Source organism: Rattus norvegicus, chromosome 4, assembly GCF_021556685.1.
Source record: "Rattus norvegicus strain SHRSP/BbbUtx chromosome 4, alternate assembly SHRSP_T2T, whole genome shotgun sequence".
NCBI classification, from domain to species: Eukaryota; Metazoa; Chordata; class Mammalia; order Rodentia; family Muridae; genus Rattus; species Rattus norvegicus.
Window position 1 is genome coordinate 110084467 of NC_141537.1, and position 20554 is coordinate 110105020.

The window sequence follows — 20554 nt, forward strand, 5'->3', positions numbered from 1 at the left end:
CCTGGTAGGACTTAATTTTACACACACACACACACACACACACACACACACATATTATTGGATATTTTTATTTATATTTCAGGTGTTATGTCTGGCTTCTTGGACATAAGTCCCCTATCTGATCCCCTCTCCTTCTTCTATAAGGGTGTTCCCCTGACTTCATGAAACTCATAGGCAAATGGATTATACTAGAAAATACCTTCTTCCTTCTAGTGATTCTCCTCTGACCCCAAGCCTGTGAAACCCAAGTCCTGCCTGTGTTTCTGCTGCCCAGCTGTCAGCATCTTTATTTAACCCATAGGGGATACCTTGGGGGCAATGTTACATAACATCATTTATGTACATACAGATACTCCCATCCATGGAGATAACCAGGACTTGGGGGCCAGTAAACATTAAAATCCAAGTAAAAAACTAAACCTCAACAACCTGCAAAATAAAAACAAGGTCAGAAAAAGATATGTCAAAATAGAAGGCAGAGGACACTTTGGGCAGTACATAAAAGTCATAGAGAGAGAATGGATATTTATACTATTAATAGTATAGAATAATGAAGATATTATTATCTCCAGATGGAGTACTAGATGGTAGAGTACTAAAAAGAAGTCTGCATTTGTCGTGGAATATTTTTATCATAAATTTCCTATGATTATCATGCAAAGGGTGATGGTGTGAATAGGAATGAACTCCAAAGACTCATGCTGGATTTTTTGGTTGTTCCATAGCAGTGATAATATTAGAGAGTACAGCCTGGTTCGAGTAGGCATGGTCTTATTGGAAATAGTGTGTCACTATAGAGGTAAGCTTTGAGGCTTCATATACTCAAGCATCAGCTACTGTAGCAATCTCTCCATGCTTACTATGGATCAAGATATAGAAATATTAGCTCCTTATCCAGGACCATGCTTATTTGCATACTGCTATGTTTCCTGCCATGACTTAATTTACCTTTGAAATGTAAGCCAGCCCCAATTAAATATTTTTTTATTAACTTGAGTATTTCTTATTTACATTTTGAGTGTCATGCCCTTTCCTGGTTTCTGGGCAAACATCGCCCTAATCCCTCCCCCTCCCCTTCTTTTAAATATTTTACTTTATAAGAATGGTCATGGTGTCTTTTCACAACAATAGAAAGCTTAACTAACACATAAGGTATCTGTCTTCCTATTTGATCCGACCTATTTATTTTGACCATTCTATAAATGGTGTTTTAGTTCCAATGTGAATGCAGGAATTTTATCTATCACATCTTTGTGGTCTCAGCATTACATTATAGAATATAAAATGCTAAAAATCTAAAAAAAATTTTAAAAAATGGGGGGAATATTTCCCTATTATTTTCCTCTGAAGTTTAGGAGAAAAAGTAAAACAAATCTGTTCACTCGTTGGGGAAATTCTCCAAGGACAAGCTGACCTGAGAAGTCATTGTGGAATTAAGTGGGGATAATGATAATAAATAAATAATAAGGTCAGTAAATCCTGAATGTCTTTGAAGTCAAACTGCTTTACTCCTCTGTTGGTGTTGAACACTACTCCAAAAATGATACATCTGAGGTACTGTGTGAGCATTTATACATGATCCTCAACTTTAGCCATATCAGATCTACCTGTTCACTGCCTATATTGTGGTCACCAGTGTAGTAGATAAAGTAGAACTCCCAATTGCACTAACTTAAAGAAAATTGGAAATTTTAACGGACAAGAAATGATGATGGCTTCTGAATGGTATTTGACAAGAGTGTCAATAAACTTTTTAACTCAAATTCTTAGCCTCAAGTTAGAAGGCAAGTCTTTGAAAAGTCAATGACATCGCTGAAATAATTTTTTTGTTCCTCATAACTGCAGGGCTAATTCTCATGAAAGCCAAGGTCACTGAATCATTCCAAGGGTTAATGACTTACAACTGCAACTGAATGCAGAACATTGTCAGATCTTTCTTGTGAAAGATGAGATCCTGACATTGTTTTAAAAGTTATAACTTCATAATTGTAATTAGAATTCCTGAGAAGACCCAGAGACTTCTGAAATGCTTTTACCACAGGGCTGCCTGGCTTGAGAAAGTCATGACCCTTCTTTCATTATAGTTCATTTGGTAACAAAGAATTTCATTCAGAATTGGCTACAGAGCAAAAAGCAGAGTTGAAGAGATATCCAGAATAAAATGAAGTATTTCACTAATTTTATTATTAATAATGATATAAGAAGGACACTATGGTTATTTAATAGTATGAGTATGATTTCAATTAGGTATTTCAATAAAACATTGTCTATTCAATATGGTCATCTACATATTTTACTCGCTTTTAACAATTGACTAGATTGGATAATGAAGGGTAAATTTATGGTCTACTTATGTAAATAATTTGTGAGCATCCCCACTAAAAATTGGAAGAAAAATGCAGAGAAAAATACACAATTGCTTGGAAAATGAACATATTGTACTCCTGCTTTCCCCTGATCCTTTTACCATACTATAAGCCAGTGTCTAGAGGGTCCACCTTTACTATCAGAACAATTGACACGAGAATAGTAATATGTAAAAATAATTTGCAATGGCCAGGCATGGTTTCTCTTGGCTTTAATCCAAGCATTAAGCAGGCAGAGGCAGACAAATATCTGTGATTTCAAGCTCACACTGGTCTATATAGAAATTTTCCAAGCTAGCCAGGATTACAAGTGAGATCATGTCTCAAACTTGTTTAGGTTTTTTTCTTCCATTGGCCAGAGATATTGGGGAGAATGTGTTTATAAATAAAATAGGACAAATTTTCTAAATAGAGATGACAGCAATTAAGGAAAAATCCTTAATGAGTATTATAGAGTCATTGAGGAGGGCCATTACAGTGCATGAGGGCTGATATAATCATATATAAGGAAGAGCTTGATGAGTCCCTGAGAACTGACCAGACACATGGGCCAGAGAAGCAGGTAGGCTATCTGCAGATCATCACCTTTCACTCCTCACCTACTAATTCACCTTCCTCTCTCACCCAAGCTTTGTAGTAGACCACCTGCTGTGTCCTCCCCTCCTGGTCTGCTCCTCTGGATGAGGGATCTTCTCTTCTAACCACGTTTCCACCAGACACATCATCTTATCCCATCTCCCAACTCCAGCAGGCACCCCAGTGCAATCCCAGTCAAGACTGACAGAGAAGCCAGTAAGCCAGTGAAGCAGGTAAGAAAGCTTCAGATGTTCACTCTTCCTCCCATCTAAATCCAGGCACCCAGTGTCATTTGTAGCAGAATACCTTCTGTGCCCTCCCCTCATTCTCCATCCCTATTCCCAGTGGACTAAGCAGATCCTGGAGAAACGCCCTGCTTCTCTCCCTCCCTATGGATTACCTAATCACCAACCCCTTCTAGCCCATCCCTATTCCTAAGAATCAGATCCCAGTACATACAAACACATTTTACCAAAAATTCCTAATGGCCATGCCTGACACGATCTCAGAACACTTCCTACCAAGCAACGCATTCTATTGGGATTCCAAGAAGGCATTAGGAAACTTGGGATTGAAAACCCACCCAACAACACTTAAAATTACAGTAATTACAAATGCAGATGCCTTTGTACCAAAGTAAACACACAACCAGTAACAACCCAGGCAATATTTCTTGCCCAGCCATCATTAGGGAAGTTTCCTCATAGAACAAATATGAACAAATACAGAGACCAGCAGCCAGACAATGTGAAGAGAATGAGAGACCTTTTTACATTCATCCCTAAATGGGATGTCTCCATTAAACCCCTCTCCTCTGGGCTTACAGAACTCTGTAGAAGTGGAGGCAGAAAGAATGGAAGAGCCAAAGGAGACAGAGGACACTAAGGAATCAATGACATCTAATACAGCAGAGCCATTGCACATACTGATGTACAGAAACTGAGGCAGAATGCACAGGCACTGCGTGGGAGTACACCAGATGGGATCCTGGGGCTGAGAAGTGGACAGAGATCTTCAACCCTAAGCCAGAAGAAATCTCCCATTAATATCCACTTGCAAATGAAAATTAGGTTTTCTCCAATGAGTTTCTAAAACAACCTTCTCTTAAGGTAGACTGCATACTCAGAACTAGATGGCCAATAGAAAGTAAATTTAATGGCATTACTGGACATTCCCTGTCTCATAAGGTACATCATTATTTTTCTTTCATTTTTTTAAAAAAATGTAATTAATTTAAAAGTACCTCATGGAACATGTGTATATATTGTAAATAAGGCTTCTGAATTTGTACATGTTTTTGTCCTTCCTTCCATCCTTCCTTTCTCTCACACACACTTTCTTTCTTCCTTTCTTCCTTCCTTCCTCCCTCCCTCCCTCTCTTCTCTTCCATTTTCATATTTTTTTTCATTTTTTTGAAACAAGGTTCTAGCTATCCTAGAACTAACTCTGTAAACAGGCTGGCCTCATATTCAAGAGATCCTTCTGACTAAAGGCAAGCACCACAATGCCTAGCTATGGATATATACTTTCACAGGAATCCTGAGAGTAAGAACAAATTGGTTTCTGCATCCATATCTCTTTCTTATGACTTTTATCTGTCTCTTTTCCTTTTGTTGTTAGTTTTGTCCTATTCTGATGAATTTGTTTTTGTTTTAACTTTATTCACACACACACACACACACATACACACACACACACACACACACACACACACACACACACATATATATATATATTCCCTTAGATCATGTTTGTTTTCTAACAAGAAAAAAGAGGTGGGTAAAGATGTGGGGGCTTGGTAAGGGTGCGCCTAGAGCTGACCCAGTCCCACAGATCTCTGTACCTAAATCCTGTTAAGGGCATACCTGGACTATCAGAAGTGTGGAAAATCCTGAGAGCTCAGGGGAAACCACCTATTCTGCTCACATTCCTGGCTCAAGAGGAACTTGACTGGAGCCTTTTGGACACAGGAACCTAGGAGAAGTCAGGGATATAATTCTTCCAATTTCCACCTACAGCTAGAGCTGAACCTATGACACACCTCTCTGTACCCATAACCTTCTGGGAGAAAGCTAGTCTCCAGAAGTGCTGACACACAGTCTTCAAGTGAGTAAATCCATTGACAGAAACAGCAAGACCAGCTAATGGCAAAAGGCAAGCACAGGAACCTAAGCAACAGATTTCAAGACTAACTGGCATCATCATAGTACAGTTCTCCCAGCAGCAAATAGTGGATATCCCGACACAGAAGAAAAGTAAGATTTGGATTTAAAATCACATCTAATGATGATGATAGAGGACTTTAAGAAGGACTAAATAACTCCCTTAACAAAATATAGGAGAACACATGTAAACAAGTAAAAGCCCTTAAAGAGAAAACACAAAAAATCACTTAAACATTGCAGGAAAAAAACAGCCAAACAGGTGACCAAATTTTGAACAACACCATCCAGAATCTAAAAAAATGGAAATAGAAACAATAAGAAAACACAAAGGGAGACAATAATGGCGATAGAAAACCTAAAAAGGAGAACAGGAGTCATAGACACAAGCATCAACAACACAGTAAAAGAGAGAGAAGAGAGAATCTTAGGGGCAGAAGATGCCATAGAAAACATTGACACAACCGTCAAAGAAAATGTAAAATTCAAAAAGCTCCTATCGTAAAACATCCAGGAAGTCCAGACAATATAAGAAGATCAAACCTAAGGATAATAGCTATATAAGCGAGGGAAGACTCACAACTTAAAGGACCAGTAAATATCTTCAACAAAATTATAGAAGAAAACTTCTCTAACCTAAAGAAAGAGATGCCTATAAACATACAAGAAACCTACAGAACTTCAAATAGATTGAACAAGAGAAGAAATTCCTCACATCACATAATAGTCAAAAAACCAAATGCACAAAAAAAGACAGAATATTAAAAGCAGTAAGGGAGAAAGGTCAAATAAAATAGAAAGGCAGACCTATCAGAAGTACACCAGACTTCTCAGCAAAGACTATGAAAGACAGAAGATCATGGCCAGAGGTCATACAGACTCTAAGAGAACACAAATGCCAGCTCAGGCTACTATATCTAGCAAAACTCTCAATTAACATAGATGGAGAAACCAAGATATTTCATGACAAAACCAAATTTATACAATATTTTGCCACAAATCCAGTTCTACAAAGGATAATCGATGAAAAACTCCAACACCAGGAGGAAACTGCACACTAGAAAAAGAAAAAAAAAGTAGTCTTTTTGCAACAAACCCAAAATAAGAGAATCACACAAACATAATTTCACCTCTAACAACAAAAATAACAGGAAACGACAATCACTATTCCTTAATACCTTCTAACATCAGTGGCATCAATTCCCTAATAAAAAGACATAGAGTAAGAAAATGGATGCATAAAGAGGACCCAGCATTTTTCTGCATACAGTAAACACACCTCAATAACAAAGACAGACACTACCTCAGAGTAAAAAGCTGGAAAACAATATTCCAAGCAAATGGTCTGAAGAAACAAGCTGAAGTAGCCATTCTAATAGCAAATAAAATTGACTTTTAACTAAAAGTTATCAAAAAAGATAAGGAAGGACACTTTATAGTCTTTAAAGGAAAAATCTATCAAGATGAACTCTTAATCTTGAATATCTATGCTCCAAAAGCAAGGGCACCTACATTCATAAAAGAAACCTTACTGTGGCTCCAAGCACACATTTTACCTCACACAATAATAGTGCAAGACTTCAATACTACACTCTCAGCAATGGACAGATCATGGAAACAGAAACTAAACAGAGACATAGAGAAACTAACAGAATTTATGAACCAAATGTATTCAACAGATATTAATAGAACATTTCATCCGAAAACAAAAGAATATTCCTTCTTCTCAGCACCTCATGGTACACTCTCCAAAACTGACCACACAATCAGTCACAAAACAGGTCTCAACAGATACAAGAAGATTGATATAATCCCATGTATCCTATCACATCATCTTAGACTAAGGCTGGTCTTCCATAACAACAAAAACAACAGAAAGCCCACATAAACTTGGAAGGTGAACAATGCTCTACACAATGATAAATTGGTCAAGGAAGAAATAGAGAAAGAAAATAAAGAATTTAATGAAAATGAAGGCACAACATACAGAAATTTGATACAATGAAAAAAATGCTAAGAGGAAAACTAATAGCTCTGAGTGCATCCAAAAGAAACGTGAGAGAACACACTCTACCAACTTGACAGCACACATGAAAGCTCTAGAACAGAAAGAAGCAAATACACCCAAGAGGAGTAGATGGCAGGAAATAATCAGACTCAGAGCTGATATCAAACAAATAGAAAAAAAGAGAAGTATACAAAGGCTCAACCAAACCTGGAACTGGTTCATTGAGAAAATCAACAAGATAGATAAACCATTAGACAGACTAACCAGAGGGCACAGAGAGAGTATCCAAATTAACATAATCAGAAATAAAAAGGGAGACATACAATGGAATCTGAGGAAATTACAAAATCATCATATCCTATTATAAAAGTGTACATTTAACAAAACTGGAAAATCTGGAGGAAATAGAGAAAATTCTAGACAGATACCAGGTACCAAAGTTAAATTAGGATCAGAAAAACCATCTAAGCAATCCCATAAATCCTAAAGAAATAGAAGCAGTTAGTAAGAGTCTCCCAACCAAGAAAAAGTCCAGGACCAGATGGGTTTAGTGGAGAATTCTATCAGACCTTCATAGAAGTCCTAACACAAATACTGTCCAAACTATTCCACAAAATGAAAACAGAGAGAACACTACACAATTCTTTATATGAAACCACAATAACGTTTATACCCAAACCAAACAAGGACTCAACAAAAGGAGAACTTCAAACCAATTTCCCTTATGAATATCAACAGAAAAAATGCTCAATTTAATTCTCTCAAACCAAATCTAAGAACACATCAAAACTATCATCCATTATGATCAAGAAGGTTTCAACCCAATGATGCAGGGATGATCCAAAATACGGAAACCCATCCATGTAATCCACTCTATAAACAAACTCAAAGGGAAAAAAATACTACATGATCATCCCAATAGATGCTGAGAAAGCACTTGCCAAAATTCAATGCCTCTTCATGTTAAAGTGTTGGAAAGATAATGAATTCAAGGCCCATACCTAAACATAGTAAAGGCAATATGCAGCAAACCAGTAGCCAACATCAAACTAAGTAGAGAAAAACTTGAAGCAATCCCACTAAAATCAGGGACTAGACAAGGCTGTCTACTCTGTCCCTACCTATTCAATATTATAGTCAAAGTCCTAGTCAGACCCATCAGAGAGCAAAAGGAGGTCAAAGAGATACAACTTGGAAATGAACAAGTCAAAATATCACTATTTGCAAATGATATGATAGTTTAATTAAGTGACCCCCAAAGTTTCAGCAGAGAACTACTGAACCTATAAACAACTTCAGCAAAGTGGCTATGTCTAAAATTAATTCAAAATATCATTAGCCTTCCTCTACTCAAAGGATAAACAGGATCAGAAAGAAATCAGAGATATGACACCTTCACAGTAGTCACAATAATATAAAATACCTTGGTTTGACTCTAACCAAGCAAATGAAAAGTCTGCATAACAAGAACAACCAGACTCTGAAGAAAGAACATGAAGATGTCAGAAGCTGGGAAGATTTCCCATGCTCATGAATTGGCAAGATTAATATTGTAAAAATGGCCATTTTGCCAAAAGTAATCTATAGATTCAATGCAATCCACATCAAAATTCCAACTCAATTCTTCATAGAGTTAGAGCAATTTAAAATTCATTTGGAAAATAAGGACCTAGGATAACAAAAGCTATCCTCAACAATAAAAGAACTTCTGGGGGAATCACTATCACTGACCTCAAGATGTATTATAGACCAGCAGTGATAAAAAAAATAAATATGTGGTATTGGTACAGAGACAGGCAGGTAGATCAGTGGAATAGAATTGAAGACCCAGAAATAAACAGACACATCTATGGTCACTTGATCTTTGACAAAGGAGCTAAAACCATCCAGTTGGCAAAAGATAGCATTTTTAACAAATGGTGCTGGTTCTACTGGACGTCAACATGTAGAAGAAAGCAAATCCATCCATTCTTATAGCCCTATACATAGCACAACTCCAAGTGGATCAAGGACCTCCTCATAAAACCAGACACACTCAAATTAATAGAAGAGAAAATGCAGAAGAGCAGGGGACACATAGGCACTGGAGAAATTTTTCTGAACAGGATACCAATGACTTATGCTCTAAGATCATGAATCAACAAGTAGGACGTTTTAGCAATTCTAAATTAAATAAAGGTCTACTATCTGATGAATACAAAGAACTCAAGAAGTTAGACTCCAGAGAGCCAAATAACCCTATTAAAAATGGGGTACAGAGCTAATCAGAGAATTCTCAGCTGAGGAACATCAAATGGCTGAGAAGTACCTAAAGAAATGCTCAACATCTTTAGTCATCAGGGAAATGCAAATCAAAACAACCCTGAGATTTCACCTCATACCAATCAGAATGGCTAAGGTCAAAAACTCAGTTGAAAACAGATGAGGTGAGGATGTGGAGAAAGAGGGATACTCTTCCATTTTTGGTGGGATTGTAGGCTGGTGCAACCACTCTGGAAATCAGTCTGGAAGTTCCTTAGAAAATTGAACATTCCACTACCTGAGGACGCAGCTATACCTCTCCTGGGCATATACCCCCCAAAAGCTCCAATATATAACAAGGACACAGGTTCCACTATGTTCATAGAAGCCTTATTTATAATAGCTAGAAGCTGGAAAGAGCCAAGATGTCCCTCAACTGAGGAGCAGATACAAAAATGTGATACATTACACGATGGAGTACAATTCAGCTATCAAAAACAATGCGTTTGTGAAATTCATAGGCAAATGGGTGGAATTAGAAAATAATCAGACCCTGTGAGAGAGAGACCCAACCGCCTGGTCAGGTGGGCACTCCTGAGGCTGCAGAGCGGAAGAGACCACCAACATTGCTCACCCCTGCCCACATCCCTGGCCCAAGAGGAAACTGTATAAGGCCTCTGGGCTCCCGTGGGGGAGGGCCCAGGAGCAGCAGGACCCCTGTGCCAGAGACACCACCAGAACCAGAAGGAAACAGACCGGATAAACAGTTCTCTGCACCCAAATCCCGTGGGAGGGAGAGCTGAACCTTCAGAGAGGCAGACAAGCCTGGGAAACCAGAAGAGACTGCTCTCTGCACACACATCTCGGACGCCAGAGGAAAAGCCAAAGACCATCTGGAACCCTGGTGCACTGAAGCTCCCGGAAACGGCGGCACAGGTCTTCCTGGTTGCTGCTGCTGCAGAGAGCCCATGGGTAGCACCCCACGAGCGAACTTGAGCCTTGGGACCACAGGTAAGACCAACTTTTCTGCTGCAAGAAAGCTGCCTAGTGAACTCAAGACACAGGCCCACAGGAACAGCTGAAGACCTGTAGAGAGGAAAAACCACACGCCGGAAAGCAGAACACTCTGTCCCCATAACTGACTGAAAGAGAGGTAAACAGGTCTACAGCACTCCTGACACACAGGCTTATAGGACAGTCTAGCCACTGTCAGAAATAGCAGAACAAAGTAACACCAGAGATAATCTGATGGCGAGAGGCAAGCGCAGGAACCCAAGCAACAGAAACCAAGACTACATGGCACCATCGGAGCCCAATTCTCCCATCAAAACAAACATGGAATATCCAAACACACCAGAAAAACAAGATTTAGTTCCAAAATCATTTTTGATCATGATGCTGGAGGACTTCAAGAAAGACGTGAAGAACTCCCTTAGAGAACAAGTAGAAGCCTACAGAGAGGAATCGCAAAAATGCCTGAAAGAATCGCAAAAATCCCTGAAAGAATTCCAGGAAAACATAAATAAACAAGTAGAAGCCCATAGAGAGGCGACACAAAAATCCCTGAAAGAATTCCAGGAAAACACAATCAAACAGTTGAAGGAATTAAAAATGGAAATAGAAGCAATCAAGAAAGAACACATGGAAACAACCCTGGATATAGAAAACCAAAAGAAGAGACAAGGAGCTGTAGATACAAGCTTCACCAACAGAATACAAGAGATGGAAGAGAGAATCTCAGGAGCAGAAGATTCCATAGAAATCATTGACTCAACTGTCAAAGATAATGTAAAGCAGAAAAAGCTACTGGTCCAAAACATACAGGAAATCCAGGACTCAATGAGAAGATCAAACCTAAGGATAATAGGTATAGAAGAGAGTGAAGACTCCCAGCTCAAAGGACCAGTAAATATCTTCAACAAAATCATAGAAGAAAACTTCCCTAACCTAAAAAAAGAGATACCCATAGACATACAAGAAGCCTACAGAACTCCAAATAGATTGGACCAGAAAAGAAACACCTCCCGTCACATAATTGTCAAAACACCAAACGCACAAAATAAAGAAAGAATATTAAAAGCAGTAAGGGAAAAAGGTCAAGTAACATATAAAGGGAGACCTATCAGAATCACACCAGACTTCTCACCAGAAACTATGAAGGCCAGAAGATGCTGGACTGATGTCATACAGACCCTAAGAGAACACAAATGCCAGCCCAGGTTACTGTATCCAGCAAAACTCTCAATTAACATTGATGGAGAAACCAAGATATTCCATGACAAAACCAAATTTACACAATATCTTTCCACAAATCCAGCACTACAAAGGATAATAAATGGTAAAGCCCAACATAAGGAAGCAAGCTATACCCTAGAAGAAGCAAGAAACTAATCATCTTGGCAACAAAACAAAGAGAATGAAAGCACACAAACATAACCTCACATCCAAATATGAATATAACAGGAAGCAATAATCACTATTCCTTAATATCTCTCAATATCAATGGCCTCAACCCCCCAATAAAAAGACATAGATTAACAAACTGGATACACAACGAGGACCCTGCATTCTGCTGCCTACAGGAAACACACCTCAGAGACAAAGACAGACACTACCTCAGAGTGAAAGGCTGGAAAACAACTGTCAAAGCAAATGGTCAGAAGAAGCAAGCTGGAGTAGCCATTCTAATATCAAATAAAATCAATTTCCAACTAAAAGTCATCAAAATAGATAAGGAAGGACACTTCATATTCATCAAAGGAAAAATCCACCAAGATGAACTCTCAATCCTAAATATCTATGCCCCAAATACAAGGGCACCTACATACGTAAAAGAAACCTTACTAAAGCTCAAAACACACATTGCACCTCACACAATAATAGTGGGAGATTTCAACACCCCACTCTCATCAATGGACAGATCATGGAAACAGAAATTAAACAGTGATGTAGACAGACTAAGAGAAGTCATGAGCCAAATGGACTTAACGGATATTTATAGAACATTCTATCCTAAAGCAAAAGGATATACCTTCTTCTCAGCTCCTCATGGTACTTTCTCCAAAATTGACCATATAATTGGTCAAAAAACGGGCCTCAACAGGTACAGAAAGATAGAAATAATCCCATGCGTGCTATCGGACCACCACGGCCTAAAACTGGTCTTCAATAACAATAAGGGAAGAATGCCCACATATACGTGGAAATTGAACAATGCTCTACTCAATGATAACCTGGTCAAGGAAGAAATAAAGAAAGAAATTAAAAACTTTTTAGAATTTAATGAAAATGAAGATACAACATACCCAAACTTATGGGATATAATGAAAGCTGTGCTAAGAGGAAAACTCATAGCGCTGAGTGCCTGCAGAAAGAAACAGGAAAGAGCATATGTCAGCAGCTTGACAGCACACCTAAAAGCTCTAGAACAAAAAGAAGCAAATACACCCAGGAGGAGTAGAAGGCAGGAAATAATCAAACTCAGAGCTGAAATCAACCAAGTAGAAACAAAAAGGACCATAGAAAGAATCAACAGAACCAAAAGTTGGTTTTTTTTTTTTTTGTTCTTTTTTTCGGAGCTCGGGACCGAACCCAGGACCTTGCGCTTCCTAGGTAAGCGCTCTACCACTGAGCTAAATCCCCAGCCCCTCAAAAGTTGGTTCTTTGAGAAAATCAACAAGATAGGTAAACCCTTAAACAGACTAACGAGAGGACACAGAGAGTGCGTCCAAATTAACAAAATCAGAAATGAAAAGGGAGACATAACTACAGATTCAGAGGAAATTCAAAACATCATCAGATCTTACTATAAAAACCTATATTCAACAAAACTTGAAAATCTTCAGGAAATGGACAATTTCCTAGACAGATACCAGGTATCGAAGTTAAATCAGGAACAGATAAACCAGTTAAACAACCCCATAACTCCTAAGGAAATAGAAGCAGTCATTAAAGGTCTCCCAACCAAAAAGAGCCCAGGTCCAGACGGGTTTAGTGCAGAATTCTATCAAACCTTCATAGAAGACCTCATACCAATATTATCCAAACTATTCCACAAAATTGAAACAGATGGAGCCCTACCGAATTCCTTCTACGAAGCCACAATTACTCTTATACCTAAACCACACAAAGACACAACAAAGAAAGAGAACTTCAGACCAATTTCCCTTATGAATATCGATGTAAAAATACTCAATAAAATTCTGGCAAACCAAATTCAAGAGCACATCAAAACAATCATCCACCATGATCAAGTAGGCTTCATCCCAGGCATGCAGGGATGGTTTAATATACGGAAAACCATCAACGTGATCCATTATATAAACAAACTGAAAGAACAGAACCACATGATCATTTCATTAGATGCTGAGAAAGCATTTGACAAAATTCAACACCCCTTCATGATAAAAGTCCTGGAAAGAATAGGAATTCAAGGCCCATACCTAAACATAGTAAAAGCCATATACAGCAAACCAGTTGCTAACATTAAACTAAATGGAGAGAAACTTGAAGCAATCCCACTAAAATCAGGGACTAGACAAGGCTGCCCACTCTCTCCCTACTTATTCAATATAGTTCTTGAAGTTCTAGCCAGAGCAATCAGACAACAAAAGGAGATCAAGGGGATACAGATTGGAAAAGACGAGGTCAAAATATCACTATTTGCAGATGACATGATAGTATATTTAAGTGATCCCAAAAGTTCCACCAGAGAACTACTAAAGCTGATAAACAACTTCAGCAAAGTGGCTGGGTATAAAATTAACTCAAATAAATCAGTTGCCTTCCTCTATACAAAAGAGAAACAAGCCGAGAAAGAAATTAGGGAAACAACACCCTTCATAATAGACCCAAATAATATAAAGTACCTCGGTGTGACTTTAACCAAGCAAATAAAAGATCTGTACAGTAAGAACTTCAAGACACTGAGGAAAGAAATTGAAGAAGACCTCAGAAGATGGATAGATCTCCCATGCTCATGGATTGGCAGGATTAATTTAGTAAAAATGGCCATTTTACCAAAAGCAATCTACAGATTCAATGCAATCCCCATCAAAATACCAATCCAATTCTTCAAAGAGTTAGACAGAACAATTTGCAAATTCATCTGGAATAACAAAAAACCCAGGATAGCTAAAGCTATCCTCACCAATAAAAGGACTTCAGGGGGAATCACTATCCCTGAACTCAAGCAGTATTACAGAGCAATAGTGATAAAAACTGCATGGTATTGGTACAGAGACAGACAGATAGACCAATGGAATAGAATTGAAGACCCAGAAATGAACCCACACACCTATGGTCACTTGATTTTTGACAAAGGAGCCAAAACCATCCAATGGAAAAAAGATAGCATTTTCAGCAAATGGTGCTGGTTCAACTGGAGGGCAACATGTAGAAGAATGCAGATTGATCCATGCTTATCACCCTGTACAAAGCTTAAGTCCAAGTGGATCAAGGACCTCCACATCAAACCAGACACACTCAAACTAATAGAAGAAAAACTAGGGAAGCATCTGGAACACATGGGCACTGGAAAAAATTTCCTGAACAAAACACCAATGGCTTATGCTCTAAGATCAAGAATCGACAAATGGGATCTCATAAAACTGCAAAGCTTCTGTAAGGCAAAGGACACTGTGGTTAGGACAAAATGGCAACCAACAGATTGGGAAAAGATCTTTACCAATCCTACAACAGATAGAGGCCTTATATCCAAAATATACAAAGAACTCAAGAAGTTAGACCGCAGGGAAACAAATAACCCTATTAAAAAATGGGGTTCAGAGCTAAACAAAGAATTCACAGCTGAGGAATGCCGAATGGCTGAGAAACACCTAAAGAAATGTTCAACATCTTTAGTCATAAGGGAAATGCAAATCAAAACAACCCTGAGATTTCACCTCACACCAGTGAGAATGGCTAAGATCAAAAACTCAGGTGACAGCAGATGCTGGCGAGGATGTGGAGAAAGAGGAACACTCCTCCATTGTTGGTGGGATTGCAGACTGGTAAAACCATTCTGGAAATCAGTCTGGAGGTTCCTCAGAAAATTGGACATTGAACTGCCTGAGGATCCAGCTATACCTCTCTTGGGCATATACCCAAAAGATGCCTCAACATATAAAAGAGACACGTGCTCCACTATGTTCATCGCAGCCTTATTTATAATAGCCAGAAAATGGAAAGAACCCAGATGCCCTTCAACAGAGGAATGGATACAGAAAATGTGGTACATCTACACAATGGAATATTACTCAGCTATCAAAAACAACGACTTTATGAAATTCGTAGGCAAATGGTTGGAACTGGAAAACATCATCCTGAGTGAGCTAACCCAATCACAGAAAGACATACATGGTATGCACTCATTGATAAGTGGCCATTAGCCCAAATGCTTGAATTACCCTAGATCCCTAGAACAAACGAAACTCAAGACGGATGATCAAAATGTGAATTCTTCACTCCTTCTTTAAATGAGGAATAAGAATACCCTTGGCTGGGAAGGGAGAGGCAAAGATTAAAACAGAGACTGAAGGAATACCCATTCAGAGCCTGCCCCACAGGTGGCCCATACATATACAGCCACCCAATTGGACAAGATGGATGAAGCAAAGTAGTGCAGACTGACAGGAGCCGGATGTAGATCGCTCCTGAGAGACACAGCCAGAATACAGCAAATACAGAGGCGAATGCCAGCAGCAAACCACTGAACTGAGAATAGGTCCCCCGTTGAAGGAATCAGAGAAAGAACTGGAAGAGCTTGAAGGGGCTCGAGACCCCAAAAGTACAACAATGTCAAGCAACCAGAGCTTCCAGGGACTAAGCCACTACCTAAAGACTATACATGGACTGACCCTGGACTCTGACCCCATAGGTAGCAATGAATATCCTAGTAAGAGCACCAGTGGAAGGGGAAGCCCTGGGTCCTGCTAAGACTGAACCCCCAGTGAACTAGACTATGGGGGGAGGGCGGCAATGGGGGGAGGGTTGGGAGGGGGACACCCATAAGGAAGGGGGGGGATGTTTGCCCGGAAACCGGGAAAGGGAATAACACTCGAAATGTATATAAGAAATTCTCAAGTTAATAAAAAAAAATAATCCTACTGAGTGATGTAATCCAATCACAAAAATGCACACATGGTATGCACTCCCTGATAAGTGGATATTAGGCCAAAAGCTCAAATTACCCAAGATACAATCCACAGTCCACATGAAGCTCAAGAAGAAGGACAATCAAAGCACAGATGTTACAGTCCTTCTTAGAAGGGGGGACAAAAATATTCATAGGAGAAGATATGGAGACAAAATTTGGAGCAGAGACGAAGGAATGACCATTAAGAGCCTACTCCATTTGGGTATCAAGCCCATATATATATAAATACAGCCATCAAATCCAGTCACTACTGGGGAGGCCAAATGTGCATGCTGACAGGAGCCTGATATAGCTGTCTCCTGAGAGGCTCTGCCAGAGCATGACAAATATAGAGGTGAATGCTCTCCATCAACCACTGAATTGAGAACGGTGTCCACATTTGAGGTCTTAGAGAAAGGACTGAAGGAGCTGGAAGGGTTTGCAACCCCATAAGAACAACATCAATCAGTCAGAGTTCCTAGAGACTAAACCACGATCTAAAGGGTACTCATGGACAGATTCATGGCTCTTGCTGCATATATAGTTGACCATGGCCCTTTTGGGCACCATATGCAAGAGAAATCCTTGGTCTTGACAAGGCTAGGTCCTCCAGTGCAAGGGAATATCAAGGCTTGGAGATGAGAAGGCCTGTGTGGCTGGGTGGGGGAAATGGGCTAACATTTGAAATGTTAACAAAAAATATCCAATGTAAAAAAAAGAGGAAAATAAGATGGGGGTTATGATGTGGAGGAGCTGGCAGCAACAAAGAGGGGAAACCAATAATAAATATATATGGTATGAAAAGTCCATTCTTAATTAAAGAATAAAAATGAGGTGTATAACAGACTGAGCACTGAGTAGGACATCTACTAAAGTCTATGAATTATTGACTAGTACAAATTCATATTTTGAACTTTTTGTCCATCTGTGGATGACATCATTGTGCAAAGTAATAGATGTAGTTCTTATTCCATTCTTATTCATGTGGTCATTCAGGTTCCCAGCACCATTTGTTGAATATAATACAACTTTCAGCATGCTTTTCACATTTTTGTTAAATATTAAATTTATGAACTTGCATGTAAAAACAACAAAAAAAATTCAATTGACATAGACTTGCACATATGCCTAAAACATCAGAGAGCATTACAAAAACATAAAACCAGCAGGCAGAAACTTAACTTTTTCACCTAAAGCTGCTCAGGCTACACCAGTCATTTGACTCTGAGACCTAAGTGAATTCCCAGGTGGTAACCCTGAGGTGAAGTTGGTAGCTATTGCTCACAATCATTTATCCTTAATGTTACCATGTGAATTACCAATGGAACAAATGGTATTCATTTTCTTCCGTATTGGATCATTCACTTGACCATCTGATGGTTTTGCTCTTCATAGACTCTCATTTCAAAGATGAATGATATATGAATTTTTCCACTAAAAACTGTCAGTTGAGACATTCTTCATTGCAACAAAGAAAATTTTCATTGTAGGGACAGAAGCATTGAGATTTAAAGAAAAATAAGCTGGACTGAAGATTTTTAAAAATCAGCATAGATGTGTGCAAAAAATAAGGATTAATTTGCATTGAACCTATTCTGGGAAAACTACTTCCACTTACTAATACCTCTAACTACAAGAGAATAAAGAAAACAAAATGTTAGTATTGGCCGAGATCATATCCATTAAGGTTACTATAATATCAGACCTGTAACATATAGACAGGGACTCATGGGATAAGTGAGTTTGTAGAAATTAATTATAGATTTTTTTCTTCAACCATTTTCCTAATTATTGCTGCCTGCTTTTGGTTTTCCACCAATAGGCTGCTGTGAATGCCTGAATATATTGTAAAAAAATATTGACTGTAACATTTGATAAATATTTGCTGAAAGAAGTATGCATTTTCTCACCTTAACTCAGAAATCAGAGTTTTCAATTTTTGTATTCTATATAGATTCAAAGATAAAAGTTTTAGTTGAGGAGAACCAGAGAAGGCAAAAGGGAGTCTTATATCTCATATGTAGAGTACAAGGTAAATGCACAGAGGCCTTGGGAGAGAGCCCTGGAGGACATCAATGATTAGCATGAGTTGGCTAAGACCAAGAAAGGTTAAGAATGAACTAATGTTTTCATGAACTGCAAGGGATCAAAGCTAAGAAGTCAACCCTGCTGCCAAGTCTGGGAAGAAAATATAACTGAGAGTAGACAAGTAGGTCAAAAATGATAGGAAAATAATATTTATGTATGAAACATCCTGAATGTCTGTGATGTTTTGTAGGAATCTGCAATGTTGTCTACAGGAATCTAAGCTGAACAGTTTACAGCTTTATGGGAGAAACAACACATATATGAAATATTATAACAAAATATTTTGTTGTAGAAAATCAGAAATGGCATTATAGAGTCAGTTGATGCAGAGCAAAAAGTGTTTTCTTAAAAAACATAATAAAACTCAAGCTGAGGCTTTAAGAATGTATAGCTTGGAAATAATTGATAGACTTGAAGATACTCCAGAAGGAAAGGTTAAAATATCCAAAAGAATTAAGACACAGCAGAATAATGTTTGGAGGAACTGGCAAGTCAATCAACTAGACTGAGGTGAATCAGACACAAAAGATATTGCAAGAGAAGAGAATAAATCCTGTGTCTTGTTGAAGAGAACAGATAATAACTTTTGAAAACAGTAAGAACAGAAAAAGATATGTACAGACTTTAAGTAAGTAATTTTCTTTTATCTATTTTTCTCTAATATAAAACCTCCTCCCTATGTCCCATTCACATCTTGATACTTACCACTTAATATTATTTGAATTACTTTCATTTTCTTATGCTTTATAGATTTTAAATTTTAAATCAAGTTTTTGTTACCATGAAGAACAATGGCTGTGGGGCAAAGAGGGGTGGCCCAGTCTTTAAAAAAGCATTTGCTGTTCTTTCAGAGAACATGGTTTGATACCCAGATCCTACATGGTAGCTCTGAACTCATTGTAACTCCAGTTCCTGGGTACATCCCCTCTTCTTGTCTGGGCTCACCAGTAAAACATATTGTACACAGGCATTCATGCAGGTATAATACCATACACAACAATGCCAAGCAACCAGAGCTTCCAGAGACTAAGCCACTACCTAAAGACTATACATGGACTGACCCTGGACTCTGACCCCATAGGTAGCAATGAATATCCTAGTAAGAGCACCAGTGGAAGGGGAAGCCCTGGGTCCTGCTAAGACTGAACCCCCAGTGAACTAGTCTATGGGGGGAGGGCGGCAATGGGGGGAGGGTTGGGAGGGGAACACCCATAAGGAAGGGGAGGGGGGAGGGGGATGTTTGCCCGGAAACCGGGAAAGGGAATAACACTCGAAATGTATATAAGAAATACTCAAGTTAATAAAAAAAATGTAAAAAAGAAAAAAGAATTAATTGGAGAGATACTTGAAGCAATATCACTAAAATGGGGAAGAAGACAAGGATGCCCACTCTCCCCATTATCTATTCAATATAGTACTCAAAGTGCTAGTTAGAACAGTAAGACACCAAAAAGAGATCAAGGCCATATAAACTAGAAGAGAAAAAATAAAGATATCACTATTTGCAAATTACATAATAGTATATATAAACAACCCCAAAAATTCTACCAGAGAACTTCTCCAGCTGATAAACAACTTCAGCAATGTGGCTGAATATAGAATTAACTCAAATAAATCAGTAGCCTTCCTTTATACAAATTATAAATAGGCTGAGAAACAAATTAGCCAAAGAACTCCCTTCACAATAGCCACAAATAATATAAAATATCTTGGGGTAACTCTACCCAAACAAGTGAAAGATCTGTATGACAGTAACTAAAAGTCTCTCAAGAAAGAAATCAAAGAGGATGTCAGAAAATGGAGAGATCTCCCATGCTCGTGGATTGGAAGAATTAACATAGTAAAAATGGCCCTTCTACCAAAGGCAATCTACAGATTCAATGCAATCCCCAACACAAACTCAAGACAATTCTTCAAGGACAAGGAAAAAACAATTCTCAAATTCATCTGGAAAGACAAAAAAATCAGAATAGCAAAA